The following is a 14348-nucleotide window of genomic DNA, read 5'->3' as shown; positions in this document are numbered from 1 at the left end:
TGGGGCATGCTGAATGCGCAGCGCTGCGAAAGAGCGTGCCAAAGCTTCGCCAGAGCCCAACTGAAAACTGCAACTGCAAGAGACGACGCTCCGCGCTATCATGGCCATATGCGAACGACAGGAAAGCGGCTTCGTGTCGTTTTATGGCTTTGATACATGTTATCTACGGCTGTGTTAGATGCGCCCCTTCGAATCGTATTTGCTATCGATGAACAAAATCACAGCGACCAAGGTTTCCTGCTCAGCGGTTGCAGCGTACAGTAATTTCCTTTTCAATCTGTGAATGCTGCACTGGCCTTGCGCATGACTTATAAGAACTGCGTTGTTGCTACCTTTGTCCGCATCATTACGGCAAGAAATATTGGGGTGAGTCGGCGCGCGTTGACTACGCGCGCACTTTCGTGGTTGCCCATGATCGCGTTTGAAACGACCGCATTTGCGTTCGCAGCGGTTGCGGCAGGATGCAGTTACGTTGGAACTGGGTGCGCACTACTCGCGTGTGCGCCTTCACGACACCGTTCTTGTCGTTCATGATCGTCGAACTATAAGAACCAGCGGTAGTTTTGTTTCGAACGCAACGTCAAAAACATATGGCGGGAGTTCTTGAAGATCTCAGTTCTGCCACGGTCAACCGGTCCGCATACATCCAACGGCAGCATCCTGGTGAATGGGTGAGCTGCTACCGAGCATCACAATGGCGATAAATGTGCGTGTGGTGACAGAAACTATGTCTCGGATGAAGACACGGCTGCTGCGATGCAGTCGTGCGTTCTGGATGTCACGACCTGTCGAGAAATGGCTGAGTTGGTTGCGGAATATCGCAGTGATCCTAGGTAAGGTCATTTCTTTCATATGGGGTAGTACTCGGGAAAACATCACTGACGCGGAACGGTCCAGGAAAAGCACTCGTTGAGATGAGACGTTGTGACGAGGCAGATAAATTGAAAGTAATTACGAACATTTCCTAACGAACCACCCGTTCACCTTTGAGAAACAAATCTGTTCATTACAAGGTCGAGGACACCAAGGCGTGACCATCGCAGACTGCACCAGCTCATCACGCTTCCCGTGGTGTCGAAGAAATAAAATTAAGCTTATTGTGGCGTTTCTCATTCAATTTGCAATAAATTTACACTGTGCATGGCTAAGCAACGGTATCGTATTTCCCTTCCAAGTCTGCAACTAAAAAACGAGGCACAGTTTGCGGGTAGTGGGCGGGAGTGGCGTCTGCATTGCGTCACATTTCTCGTGTGATGATTTGTCAACGTGTAACTAGATCTCAGTACTTCAATTTCCTTTGAACCTTCTGTGCGCGAGCTCTTTCTGTTGAATATATACGCTACGTTGGCACCTCAGGGTTCTTTTATTCGGGGCGCCAAGAGGTTATCTCTGCACGTTGTTTTCCAGGTGCAACCTTAGCTGCTCAGTGGCTGTGGGCAGGGTGCACGTGGTTGCCAGCAGCCCCACGACAAGGACCACGCTCGATGCCGAGGCGGCACAGTTCGTCTCTAGCCACGCGGCCGACGGGAACTTTCTTTTCATAGACAACAAGTGAGTGCCACTCGAGCTTTCCAAAATATAACGTCACCCTCGCATTACTGCAAACACTTTCCCAGTAGAAGATAAACTCCAGTATTGGTTGCAGAAAATATCACCTCTTTCATTATCTTTTAAAGATAATGAAAGAGGCGATACAGATAGATAGATAGATAGATAGATAGATAGATAGATAGATAGATAGATAGATAGATAGATAGATAGATAGATAGATAGATAGATAGATAGATAGATAGATAGATAGATAGATAGATAGATAGATAGATAGATAGATAGATAGATAGATAGATAGACAGATGGATAGATGGACAGATGGATAGATGGACAGATGGACAGATGGATAGATGGATAGATGGACAGATGGACAGATGGATAGATAGATAGATAGATAGACAGATGGATAGACAGATGGATAGATAGATAGACAGATGGATAGATAGATAGATAGAATAAAAGGTAAGAACAAAAGGAATAATAGACTATCAGAGCACACACACCAATCATAAGCAGCTCTGGTAAGGACATTCACGTTCACGTTTGTCTTAACCAGTGATGCATATTATTTAGATTTGATCGTTCTCCAGCTTGGAAGACAGATTTAGAGTTTTCCATTAGAGGAAAGGTGGGTATTTTTAGAGAAAGGATGCATGAAAGTTTCAGCGCACTTATATATATTGTGCGCGACGGGAAATTCCTTCATTGTGAAACAGTATACGCTAGTACTGAAGCCAGATACCACGTAAGAGCATGCTGCTGACTCGGGTGCGGAAAATGTGCCTCCTTAGATTGCATATTTTGGCTGAAGCAAAAATTCACAATGGGAAGGGTTGTAGTTATTTTTTGTTTGGGAAAAAGAAGAAATTTGATTGTGCATCCCGCAACTGTATCACACTAAGGAGGACACCTCAGCAGTGATGCACTGGAAGACTCGGGGAATAGGAACAAAAGAATAGAATGGAGAGAGGTGAAGAAGGGTTGATAAAAAAAAATCATCGTATCTATGAAGTGAATGATGCCGAGTGGGGCGAAGCGGACGGACGCTCAGACGGACAGACGGGGGCACGGACGGTCGGACGCATGGACGAAAGCATGGACAGATCGATGCGCGGACGGACGGCCGGGCACACTGAAGCACTGAAACTGATGGACGCATCACCTCACTTATCATCATTCACTCCGTAGATATGCTGTGGGATCATTTTTATTGACATTCAATGCAATGCAACTGGCTACTACGACTACGACGACACGGGACACACGACCCACGGTATAAAAAGCTTCGCCCTTAAAACAAAGAGAGGAAACGAAAAAGAATTACAAGTGCTTTCGGAGCCTCGCCACGGCGATAAGGTAGAGCAGTGCTGACAAGGCATGTTTAACGTCATGACACCAGTAGCGATTGAAGAGCAGATGCTCGGATGTTGTTCTTGAGAGGCCAAGTTGGGCGTAGACTACCGGAATATTGCTTGTTGCCCCGTTGAAAGCAGGACACTTGAGCAGTAGATCGCTGATCCAGAGTTTCTGTGTTTCCACGGTGAACACAGGGGGGCTGCGTTGTCCGATGAGCCGATGAATGCATTCGGAGGCGCGACGGAGTCCTCTAAGTGGCAGTGGTTGGGGCCGCTTGCCGGCCACCATGCCTGTATACCGGGGCTTTGCATTGCACTATTTTCGTCTCGCGACCACCTGGAGTTCGTGACTTGCATTTTGTGCGCTATTGCAGATCGAAAAAATCCTGCCAGGTTTCGAGCGCCGCACTTATGGATGCAAGCTGCTTTAATTGGCGCGACCACAAACCAGCCATCCATGTCAGAGATGAGTTGACATGAGGTGTGACTTTTGATGCCAATCATTCTGGTTTTCCCACTGACAACAAACATTACTATTGCACGATTCCGCACCTTAACTTTCAAAAAGTGCTTACCAGACCCTGTCTTGAAAGCTTCTCCAGAATATAAGCCTCTATTTTTTTCCTGGAACAGTGAGTTATCGCGGTCGAGAATAATGAAAGTGGCCATAACGAAACTTCGCTGCCGGGTTACCTCCCTCAACTTTTACCTGCGTAGAGCAAGTCAAGCGTTGTCTCCTCTGTTATCTTCTGTAAGGAGGAGGAAACAATGAGTCATTACTTTTTATCCTGTTGCCGGTATACATCATTGAGAAGACGATTCATAGCACCACCTCTGCAAAACTTGGATCTGGAAATATCCGAATCAGTTGTTCCATTATTCGGCGCCTCTACTCTGGGCTACAATCACAGGGATGTTTAGTACGCCATAGAGGAATTAATCAGTTAGACTAAAAGAATGTAGAGCTAAATTCTTCATTCTTTTAAACATTTAAATAGTATTATTTTGTAATTATTTGTTGTGTAACCTATCCGTAGCATATACGAGTAGTGTTGCGAAGAAAGAAAAAAATTCACCTAACACTTGGCCAATCTCCTGTATAGGGTAAGATCCATGAGAAGAAGAAGAAGAAGAAGAAGAAGAAGAAGAAGAAGAAGAAGAAGAAGAAGAAGAAGAAGAAGAAGAAGAAGAAGAAGAAGAAGAAGAAGAAGAAGAAGAAGAATGAGAAGAAGAAGAAGAAGAAGAAGAAGAAGAAGAAGAAGAAGAAGAAGAAGAAGAAGAAGAAGAAGAAGAAGAAGAAGAAGAAGAAGAAGAAGAAGAAGAAGAAGAAGAAGAAGAAGAAGAAGAAGAAGAAGAAGAAGAAAATCACTGATACTTCCTTCATGTCTCAATCCTTCATACATAAATAGGCGTGTTTCAGTTTTAAAGCCGTCTTTAAAAAAAATAAAGCTCATTTTAACACGTATCTTGCTGGACACACAAAGCGATATTCCCTTCTTCACTTTCTTGCAAAACGTTAGCGTGAACATATTGTCCATCGTGAAAAACAGTCAAATTAGACTTCAGAACTTATTTAGAGCTTATACTTCAATAAATAATTCTTTTCAACACGCCGAATTATCTTTCTCTAGAGAGCTAATAATTCCAGATATATGACACATACGATGAAGAAAAAAGTAAAGAATGTACGTGTTCATAGAAATGTAACATATGTCTCCAGAAGTGAACTTTCCTCGTCTAGTAAAAGAATGCAAAGAGGCATAAAGAAGTCTTAACTTTAGACAGGTGAACAGGTCAATGGGAACAGCTTTGAATCTGCCAAACGTGAGAGAACAAACTGCACAAGTATTGCAAATTACGCTTGCTACAATGCGTTTTTTCTTGTCCTGTTTTTACATGTATTGTTTCCAAGTACAACATGGCAATAATATTGCGGAAAGGAGCAGCTGAAGAAGCGGAGCCACTATGTGGGTTAATCTAGTAGTTGTAAAACATGAGACTCGGAGACAACGCCTGTTCGCTGGGCCGGTCGTTCTTTATATGATCTTTCTTCTCTTCTTCCTTCTCTTAGCTGCCCATGAGCCCGAGCCCCAGCGTCTTTCTTGGTCATGACACTCGGCCGTGACATGTGAAGCGCGCGGAGCTGCTTACAGTTTTTCTGGTGGACCGGGTTGGCTGCTTCGGAGTGGCCGGACTCGGCCTCGGGAACTTCACCTGGTAATTTGTTGAAGGCGGGTCTGATGGCCGACACTGGCTGTGTCACTGTGGTCGTTCCCTGTGTTGCTGTCGAAGCTCGGTTGGTGTTTTTCTCGATTGCAAGTCTGGGGTACGCATTGAGCAGTGTTGTGGTAGTCGGAGTTCCCTGCAGTGATTCGGCTTTGTGTGATATTTTCTCAGCAATAGTTCTGGTGGGTGGCCCTGACTGTTTCGCCTTCGACCATCCATGTCACTTGCGGTGCCGTGTATTCTCAACGAGACCCTCCTATCTTCACGGGCTCCACTGAGTCGCACGTCGAAGATTGGTTGGCGAGGTACGACAAAGTCGGTGCAAGTCACAAATGGGACGACCCAAGTAAGCTGGGCTACGTCACATAGTCACCGATTTTTTACTAAAGCGCTGGCCTTTCTCCAGCCACTCTTTTGATAGCAGGGTACGGAATGGTGGATCCGCTAACGGTACTTGCAGCACCAGATGTGGTCGTCTGTGCGTCTTGCAGAAGGTCATAGGTTGTTTCACTTTCCTAGTGGGTGACTGCGTCAACGGGTCAAGTCCCCTCGCTGTTCGGCGACGCAACTTCTCCTTCTTCAGCCATGCATTTTTGGGGATTCTTGATGTTATTGAAGCAGCTCTGCATGCACACACGAAATCTTCATCCAAAGTCGTTTAAATAGGAGTTACGTGCTGCCTGCGAAAGTCTTCGATCGAATCGATGCCAGACTCCTGAAATAGCTTGGTGTCGTTTTGAGAGTACTCTCTTAGGATGTTGGAAACACTGCGGCGACTATTCTGTGGATCTGTCTCCATCTTGTCAGGGAGGAACTCTGCAGAATCCATGGCCACGTGCGTTTGATGACGTGGTAGAACGTCTAGTAAGATGGAGGCTGGCGCCTCAGCGTCTACCGGATGGCCTGACGACTCTTCTACCGGATTGCGTTCATCTGGGCCTGTCGCAGGGCGTTTCGCAAAGCTAGCCGGGAGGGACTCACCGGACACAGGTGCACCATCGGGCCACTGCTCCTCGACAGTAGAAAAATCTGTGGAAGGCACAGTTATGTTGTCGTGATGGTTTCCTTGACTTTGGTCACGGAGAAATGGCAGGGTGGTAGTTGTCCGGGTTGAATCCTTCGGATCAGCAGTAATCCAGAAAGACAGGCTAATTAGTTTCAGATTAGACTTTTCCTGGGCTCCATCCTCAGAGGTCGAGTTGCGCGGGCAGGAAGCACAAGGAATCGGACCAGAAGCAGCTATGAGCTTGGAGTTCCACTCCCCGTGACTGCTGCTTCAAGCCCTCATACCGGTGCCACGCCGCTGCACCTTCCCGTAGACGGTCTACAGCCACGGACCATTTCTTAGGCTCCGTCCAAGCCTCACGCACTGCTAGTGCGTTCATGGTTGTCACCCAGCTGTCGGCGTTGTTTTGGCACCCGTTGAATTCCAGTAGTTCGCAGACGGCCGGTGATTGTGCGGTGGCAGGTGGCAACGCAGAGATCACCGACGCGAAGCAGCTAAGCTGGTGTGAGAGCTCGATGAGAGAAGACCGAAGCTCCCCGCGTTGCTCTGGTGGGCTCGCCTCAAGGTCGTGCAAGGCAGCCACATCCAACACCGCGTTACTGCCACGCAATACTGGCAACATTGTAGGAGCTCGCTCGCAGATTGACGTTGTCAGTTCGTTAGTCTCGACGCGGAGTAGCGCGATGGTACGCCGCAGGTCCGCGGCGGTGTCGGGTGTGAAGCCCGAAGAGTCAGTGATCACGGTCTTCGTGTAAGTAGCGGTTGCAGCACTCACGCCAGCGAGATTGACGAGCAGGGAAGCCTGGACGGCGTTCAGTGGCGGCTCGTATGTTGGAAGAATACTGCAATGGGAATGTAGGCCATGGGAAGCGTGAGCGGCATTTTCAAAGCACAGAAGCCGTTGCGGATGCCTGCCGTGAAGCGGTGGCAGGGTGTCCATCAGGTCATGCGCTAGAACCACAGGGGAGGCCTGGACGCCGTCCACAGGTTGTCTGAAAGGAAGCTGAAGCAGCGGGCGGGACCACATTGCCAAGGAAACGTGAATGGCGTTCCTCGATGGAGAAGCCCGCGCTGCCGACGAACCATGAAGACACGTACCGGTGGCTTTCTGCAGAGGGTTCACTTGTCGGACTGCGCCATTGAGAAAGATGAGACTCGGAGACAATGCCCGTTCGCTGGGCCAGTTGTTGTTGTTCTTCACCTATTGATCGTGGCGCATACCCACTATGGGGTATTGACCAAGAATCGAGTGGTTTTAAATATTGTTGTTAAATTTAGAATAATGGAGATATAATAGAAAGATTACCGATAACCTGGGAAAGTGTGGTGCTTGATCACATGCATACAATTATTTGAATAAAAAACAAACTTCTTTTTAAAATACAGCAATAATCTGATTTTATACGTATACGATTTTGTAGACATGTTAGGATAATGAAACAGATTAATTAGTCAACCTATTAGTTTCATCAATATAGTTCCGGACGGCCGCACATACTGTCGCATTAGGGAACCCAGAAATAGGAGCTCCAAAAGACAAAGTGACAGGCACAGATAAGTCCATACCAAAACCACGTAAAGATATTTTTAAAAGGGTTTTTCGTAATGATTTAAACCGCCTGCATGTAAAAAAATGATCTATTGCTTCCAGTTCATCACAGAACTCGCACAGTGGCGAAGGTGTCTGAGCAGACCTGTGTTTATAGAAATTTAGATTTGGTACCCGGCAACGCAGCCTTGTGATAGCTACTTCTTGTTCACGAGTTCGGCAAAAGTCTCTTCGCCAGGGACACAATAAATGGTGATATTCGGTAGAGTTTGTTAGCGCCGTATCTTTAAAGACTTCCATAAGCGTACGTCTGCGGAGTAGAGCAGCAGTCACATAAGCGGATGGTGAACAGTGTGGTAGAATCGGTTCGCTAATTGACGACTTAGCTAAGGAATCAGCTATTTCATTTAGAAATAAGCCTTTATGTCCAGGCACCCTATTTATCTGATCTTTCTTCTCTTCTTCCTTCTTTTAGCTGCCCACGCATCCGAGTCCCAGTGTCTTTCTTGGTCATGAGATAGTTTACTCTGACATTGGCTGGAGTGCTTTGTCATTAAATCGGGTCTCTGTGAATATTGAAGCTCGAAAAATTATTTTGCAAGTCAAACTGGTGACATATAGGGGGAGGGGAGGGGGAAACAAAATATGTCAGCAGATTATTCCTTTCCCGAAAAAAAAACAATTTTTGTATTTTATATTTCGCTTGTTTCTACACCACCTCGACTCCGAATGTTTCCAGAATAATGCCCGTCTCTTTCGCACTGAATATCCTATTTGTTCTAACTTGAAGCTTTAACGTGGTAGTTAGTGATTATTTCAAGGCCGTGTGATAACTATACGAGGGCGCAAGATCGTGTCTGATTTCAGGAAGTGAGGAAAGCGTTCCGTAGTCCATCTCCCAGCACCGTCTTCGTCGGGCCCGGTGACAGGAACGGCGAGATGCAGCCCGATTCGCCCGTGCCACCACCTCAGTCGGCTCACGCTGCTCCGTCTTTCAGGTCCGCGTCGCCAGCCAATCAGGCCATGGCAGAGTCTGGCAAGTTCTCTGCCCGCTAAATGAAAAGTTACTTCCGTCGATATGTAATCTGTGAATGAGCGTAAAAAGTATGATGCTGTCGACTAACATGTAGTACTTTTTTTCCCTTGATTGCATGCAAACAGTTGCCACTGAGAACAAAGGTAGCCTGTATCTTTACAGGGCCTGACCCAACTGTCAGGCCTTGTAAATGTGAAATAATTGTAAATTATGTGAATAATTAAACATTAGATGTGACCAAACGTCGTAGAGTTATTACTGGTCTTTGTGGCGAGTCTCATATGTGTCCATAATGCATTGACGTTTCAATTTTTTTTTTCAGATTGTCGCTTATTGCGCAAGTTCTTTTTTTTTTGCTATATTCTATTCATTATGCATCAAACTGGGCCATAAAATCCGGTAAAATTGCCACATTTTCAAACAATCAGAGAGATCGTAGCTGCTATGTGAGTCAATGGGAGTTGTGCTTGACAAGGTGGAGAATCGGACATGGCGGATTTTTACGTCGTTTCTAAAGACATTTCAAAATGTTCTGGTGAACATATAAACAAGGCTTCCCTGTAGATCGAAAAATCTTTTCCCGTCAAATTTCTCACATCTTTGTTCCGACTAGACAGGCTCCCATCATACCGTATACTTCACCTGTGTAGAAGCCATCTGGTTTGGTGACAGAGGCCTGCCACCGTTACGGTTTCTCGTTTCGCACTTAAACCAAAATCTTTTCTATAGATCAACTTCTAGTCTATCAGTATCTAAAAACACTCCTGCCAGCTGTGTCGACAAAGGAAAACAGTAGTAACTTTGAATCTGAAAATTTATGCTACATGATTACTTTATATTTGCGAGCCTTAGTGGACAAAATACCTCTTGAAGAAAGCTTTAACTGCTTCAAACGCCTTTCAATGCTGAGCGTGGTGACAGTTCATTGTCACTACTCTCCAAAACAATCCAGGACATAGTTTGTAAAATAAATAGAGCAAGGCAACTTGCAATTTTGTTAAAAGATGTGTCCAGGAGTTTGAAGCGACCACGAAAGTTTACTGCTTGGAATGACACGTTATGGTGTAGGCGGAGATTACAACCATATCTAGATGTTTTGCTGAGCACACCCCATTCATGATATGCACTGGTGAATTGCAGTCGAAAGTAAGTAATGGCTGCTTAGAAGTGCCCAATGACGTTTCATTCTGCTGAAGTCTAAAACCAATGTTTGAAGCTATTCAATCACCTGCAGTGCTTGTTAAAGTGCGATTTTTTTTTCTCAGGTAGAGAAGAAAATAAGAGCGCACACTATTGAATGAATATTCATTCGAAGTGATCTCAACTCTCGGTCCGGGATACCCAAATTAGGCTGTTATTTTTGGAGAGCAGCCGGTTAAAAACTACAAGTGCTTACAATTTATCGGACAGCATATCTTAAGACAGCAATAAATGTGCGACGTTCGCATAATGCTGGTTTTCGCACTATGTCGTGATGAAGCCCGTTTGTGGTGCGGTGTTGTGATCAGTTATTAATAATGAAAAGCGACTGAACTTAGTACGCGCAGTCTGCGATGACTAGAGTTTCGGCATCGGTGAGTGCATCATGACACCAGAAAGAAAACTTTAGGCGGCTTTCCCAATTAAGCCATACCACTTCGGTGTTGTATTACTTACAAACATGGTAACATTCCGAGAATAATTAAGCCTTGATTAGACGTACTGTAATGGCTAGACAAACTCGCCACGGTGGCCTAATGGCTAAGGTACTCGGTGGCTTACCCGCAGGTCGCGGGATCGAATCCTGGCCGCGGCGGCCACATTTTTGATAGAAGCGAACATGTTTGAGGCCCATGTGCTCAGATTTAAGTTCTCGTTAAAGAACCCCATGTGGCCGAAATTTCTGGACTCCATCACTACGGTGTCTCACATAATCACATGGTGGTTTTGGAACGCTAAACCGCTAGAAGTGTTATTATTTGTAGTAATGGCTGAAAAATAACATGTCACACAAAGACTCCTTACACGACGTCTAATACCATCATTGTCTACAGCCCTCACGGTGGCTACTTGTTTCGCTTCCGAGACAGAGGTGACAGTTTTCTTCTAATTCTTATTATTTTGAATGACGCATTACTTACGGCCGGGAACCCAACGATTTTGTTAAAGGGGCCCTGCAACACTTTTCGAACATGGTCGGAAAACGCCAACGATCGGTAGTAGAGCCTTCCGAAAACGCGCGAGCCAAATATTATAACGCGGCACGTGGCCTAGAATTCACAATAAATTATCAAACGCAGCTCAAAATCGCCTTCTCTTCTCTCGATAAATGACGAAAGATGCTCGAAACTCGGGCGTAGAAAGCCATCTATCAGCCGTTGGCTGATTTGAACGTGGCACGCTCGGTCGTTACAGGGCTCGACAAGGGAGGCTGCGACTTGTCCACGCGTGCGCACGTGATATCACACAAAAAAGCCAGCGTATTCGAAGAGAAAAAAAGAAAGAAAAAGTGCTCAAGGTGATGAGGCGCGCGTGACGTATTTTCTTTGCCCCTGCCATTCCTCCCTGCTTAGCTTTCAGCCATTTCACCGGGACGAGAAAACAGAGAACGCGATTGCAGCGGCTGCGATTATTTGTAACTCCGCTCGTACTGGACAGGTATTTAACAATTTTGTGGCATTGGCAATAAACTCTTTCAGTGAACCCATTTTATGGTTGCTTAAAAAAATGTTTCAGGGCCCCTTTAAAGGGTCATGAACGATTCTAACGTACCAAGAAATATGCAATAGCAAATACGTGAAACAATTTTATCAACAATTTCTCGCTCAAGTAAGATTGTGATCTACTCGCGCATATTTACCTCAGTAAGAAATCTTGCCTGTAGTTTTACATTCTGCTTCTTCATCCTAGATCTAGACCTGGTGAACACCTTCGTGGGTCGGGACATGCTGACGGCCGGAAGTCAGGACAACAGTGAAGAAAACGACGAGGCGGCCATGGCGGCCATCATGAGCTTGCTGGAAGTGGACGCTAGACTTGGTGGACCAGTGGACTTCAGTGGCATGCCATGGCCCTTGCCTTGGAACACCCGTTTACACTCCTGTTTAGGCGGACCTATCGCGAACCGTTGCTCGCGTCGAACAGAGAAGAATACGACGTCTATGGACACTCCTGCGAAGACATTGCATCTAGTCTGTATTCGCTCCGAAGTGTGTGTACGTTATCGCACAGAACTCTTTAAGTCACGCTTCGGTAAAGACCAAGCCCAGCAAGGAACGTTTAAAGGAACCGACGTTTACCTCTTCCAGCGCGGTTCGCGGTAAACCACGTGGCATGCTTGTCGTAGAGTGCTGGTTTTATTATTTAGGCTTCCTGTGTTTTAACAATGAGCTCTGCTTTTATACAGCGATGTCGGTCGTGCTCTGCTATTTCCCTGTCCCCAGATTGACGAGGGACCATGTCATACAGCCGTTTCGCAAGCAACGTTAAGATACCCTTGCTGCGCATTCTCTGAATGCGTAAGCGCACACATTTGGAATCGCAGGCCTCAGAAAAAAATTAACTAAGAAGCACTGTGTCGAAACACTGTGCTGACAGTGGTAGAGATCACTTGCAATCGGACTGGAGCACGTTAGAAGCTGCTTGCACAGTACTCGTAAAACAGGCAAAACAAGTGTCTGAATACCTCGTTTCTGCGTGGTCTTCTTTGCAAAGCGTCAACCGATACCCATACTGTGAGCCCTCAAAGGCACATGATTTGATGTGGGCTTTGGCTGACACGCAGTTGGAAGTAATACAGGTACGATTCTGTAGACGCATCATGTCATATTCGATAAGTCTAGTCGCCGCAGCCGTGTTTGTGGCAAGGTGTGAGCTTTGATGCCACGGAATATACCGGAACACCATCCTACTTGCAGCAACGGTAAATTAAGTTAAAACAGAGCAATAGTCTGAGTCACGTTAAGTAACTTTGAACGTTGTGCTTGAATCACGTTGTGTTTCAATCACGATGATCTTAACGATAATTATGAAGGCTTTGTTCGTGTCAAAAATTCCACAAACACATGGAGATATGCAAGCCAACTAAATTGAGCGATGATTCTGTGTTCGCCATAAGGTGTTCGTTGCGACTGTTTTATAATAAAAGAAATAGCGCAATGATATTTCATAGTGTATATGAGGAAAACCCGCGGCAAGTGTGCTTGTAAAATGAAGAACCGAATATGCGAATATTTGTGTCAAGATCAAAGTCATTACCTGAGGTCACGATGTTATTGATTGATGACCTGTTGTATTAAAGTTATTCGCTTTCTCCTGTTTAAAATAGATGTGTTTGAAGGATTATGACATCTTTGTTGCGGCTGTCGTTATTCTTTTACCCTTGTGCCATTGTAAGGTCGTTTGTTTGCGCGAGCTACGCAACGAGCAATTCTGTTACAGAAAAGGAATACGTTTCTAATGAGCCTAGCTCTGGATACTCATCACACAGGTAACACATGACCCTGTTTTGAAGCATTCTATTAGCGATGGCTTAGGCCTTTGAAACTTCATTGCAAAATCTTTACGCGGAACTGTTCGCTATGAAGCTACCCAAGGGTGCTATTTTCTTAATCGGGTGCGATTATCGGTGAGCTTTCTTACAGCGAGTGAGTTCTGCAGAATCCCTCAAGGTAGCGAAGGCTTTAGAAAGGGAGAAATGACAGCCACACATTCGTAGCATGAATCCACGGAAAAATCAACAAGGATTTCTCGGAACAAAAATCTTCTAGTTGAAGAAAAATTCGTCCTAGTTTCCGACCAGGACGAATTTTTCTTCAGCTAGAACAATTTCGTCAAAGTACTCTTATTCTTTTGTTAAGGCAGGAGAGAGAGAGAGAGATAAGTGAAGGAGAGAGGCAGGGAGGTTAATCAAGCTAGGACTTCGGTCATTGGGCTGCCCTACTGAACCAGAAATCTGTGACTGAAAAATGGCCCACACGGTAAAATATCTTCACTAAGAGTCTTCAAGTGTGCTTTTTTAGCCCAGTGGCTGAGACACTCAACATTGGAGTTGGAGCTATCCTGTTTCCGACCCTTTTCCCCACCCCCGTACAGGGTAGCAAACCAGTTCGTCTAGGTTAACCTCCCTGTCTCTTCCTTTTAATTATTTCTCTCCCTCTCTCTCTCTCTCTTGGAGTTGGAGACTGTGGGTTCAAAACTCAGATCAATCTCGAAGTTTTCCTTTATTTTATACGTCTATTTATCTTTGGCGCATTAATAAGGTTGAGAGATACACACGTCGTGCAAGCCTGGGTGTTAGCCCAGTGGGTAAAACACTCGCCTTTGGAGCTTGGCGACCTAGGTTCGAAAATCAGGGCGGCCTTGCAATTTTTTTATTTGATACGTAAATTTCTTTATGGCGCATCCACAAGGTTAAGAGATAGCAATGTTGCGCACTTTAGCCCAGTGGTTAAGGCACTCGCCTTTCGAGCGTGAGCCAGTAGCTTTAAAACTCAACGCAGCCTGCAAGTTTTCTTTTGTTTTATATATATGTTTATTCAGTTTGATTTATATTGGGTGGCAGAGAGATGGATGGATGGAGAGACACCTATAATCATCGAGTCATCTTCTATGTCATAGACAAGAAGCTCGGCTCACAATCTCCTT

At 45.5% G+C, this 14348-nt stretch overlaps 1 long non-coding RNA gene across 1 annotated transcript; it reads left to right on the top strand.

Annotated features, from left to right (window-relative positions):
- The first annotated feature begins 1413 nt into the window (after positions 1-1413).
- LOC119163152 (uncharacterized) lies at positions 1414-13049 on the top strand. The gene is made up of 2 exons (XR_012889329.1): positions 1414-1551; positions 11619-13049. It is a non-coding gene; the product is annotated as an uncharacterized LOC119163152 (long non-coding RNA).
- Positions 13050-14348: the final 1299 nt, after the last annotated feature.

This window comes from Rhipicephalus microplus, chromosome 2 (assembly GCF_043290135.1).
Source record: "Rhipicephalus microplus isolate Deutch F79 chromosome 2, USDA_Rmic, whole genome shotgun sequence".
In the NCBI taxonomy this organism is placed as follows: Eukaryota; Metazoa; Arthropoda; class Arachnida; order Ixodida; family Ixodidae; genus Rhipicephalus; species Rhipicephalus microplus.
Note: the sequence above shows the minus strand (reverse complement) of the source record. Positions and strands in the feature narration are given on the sequence as shown.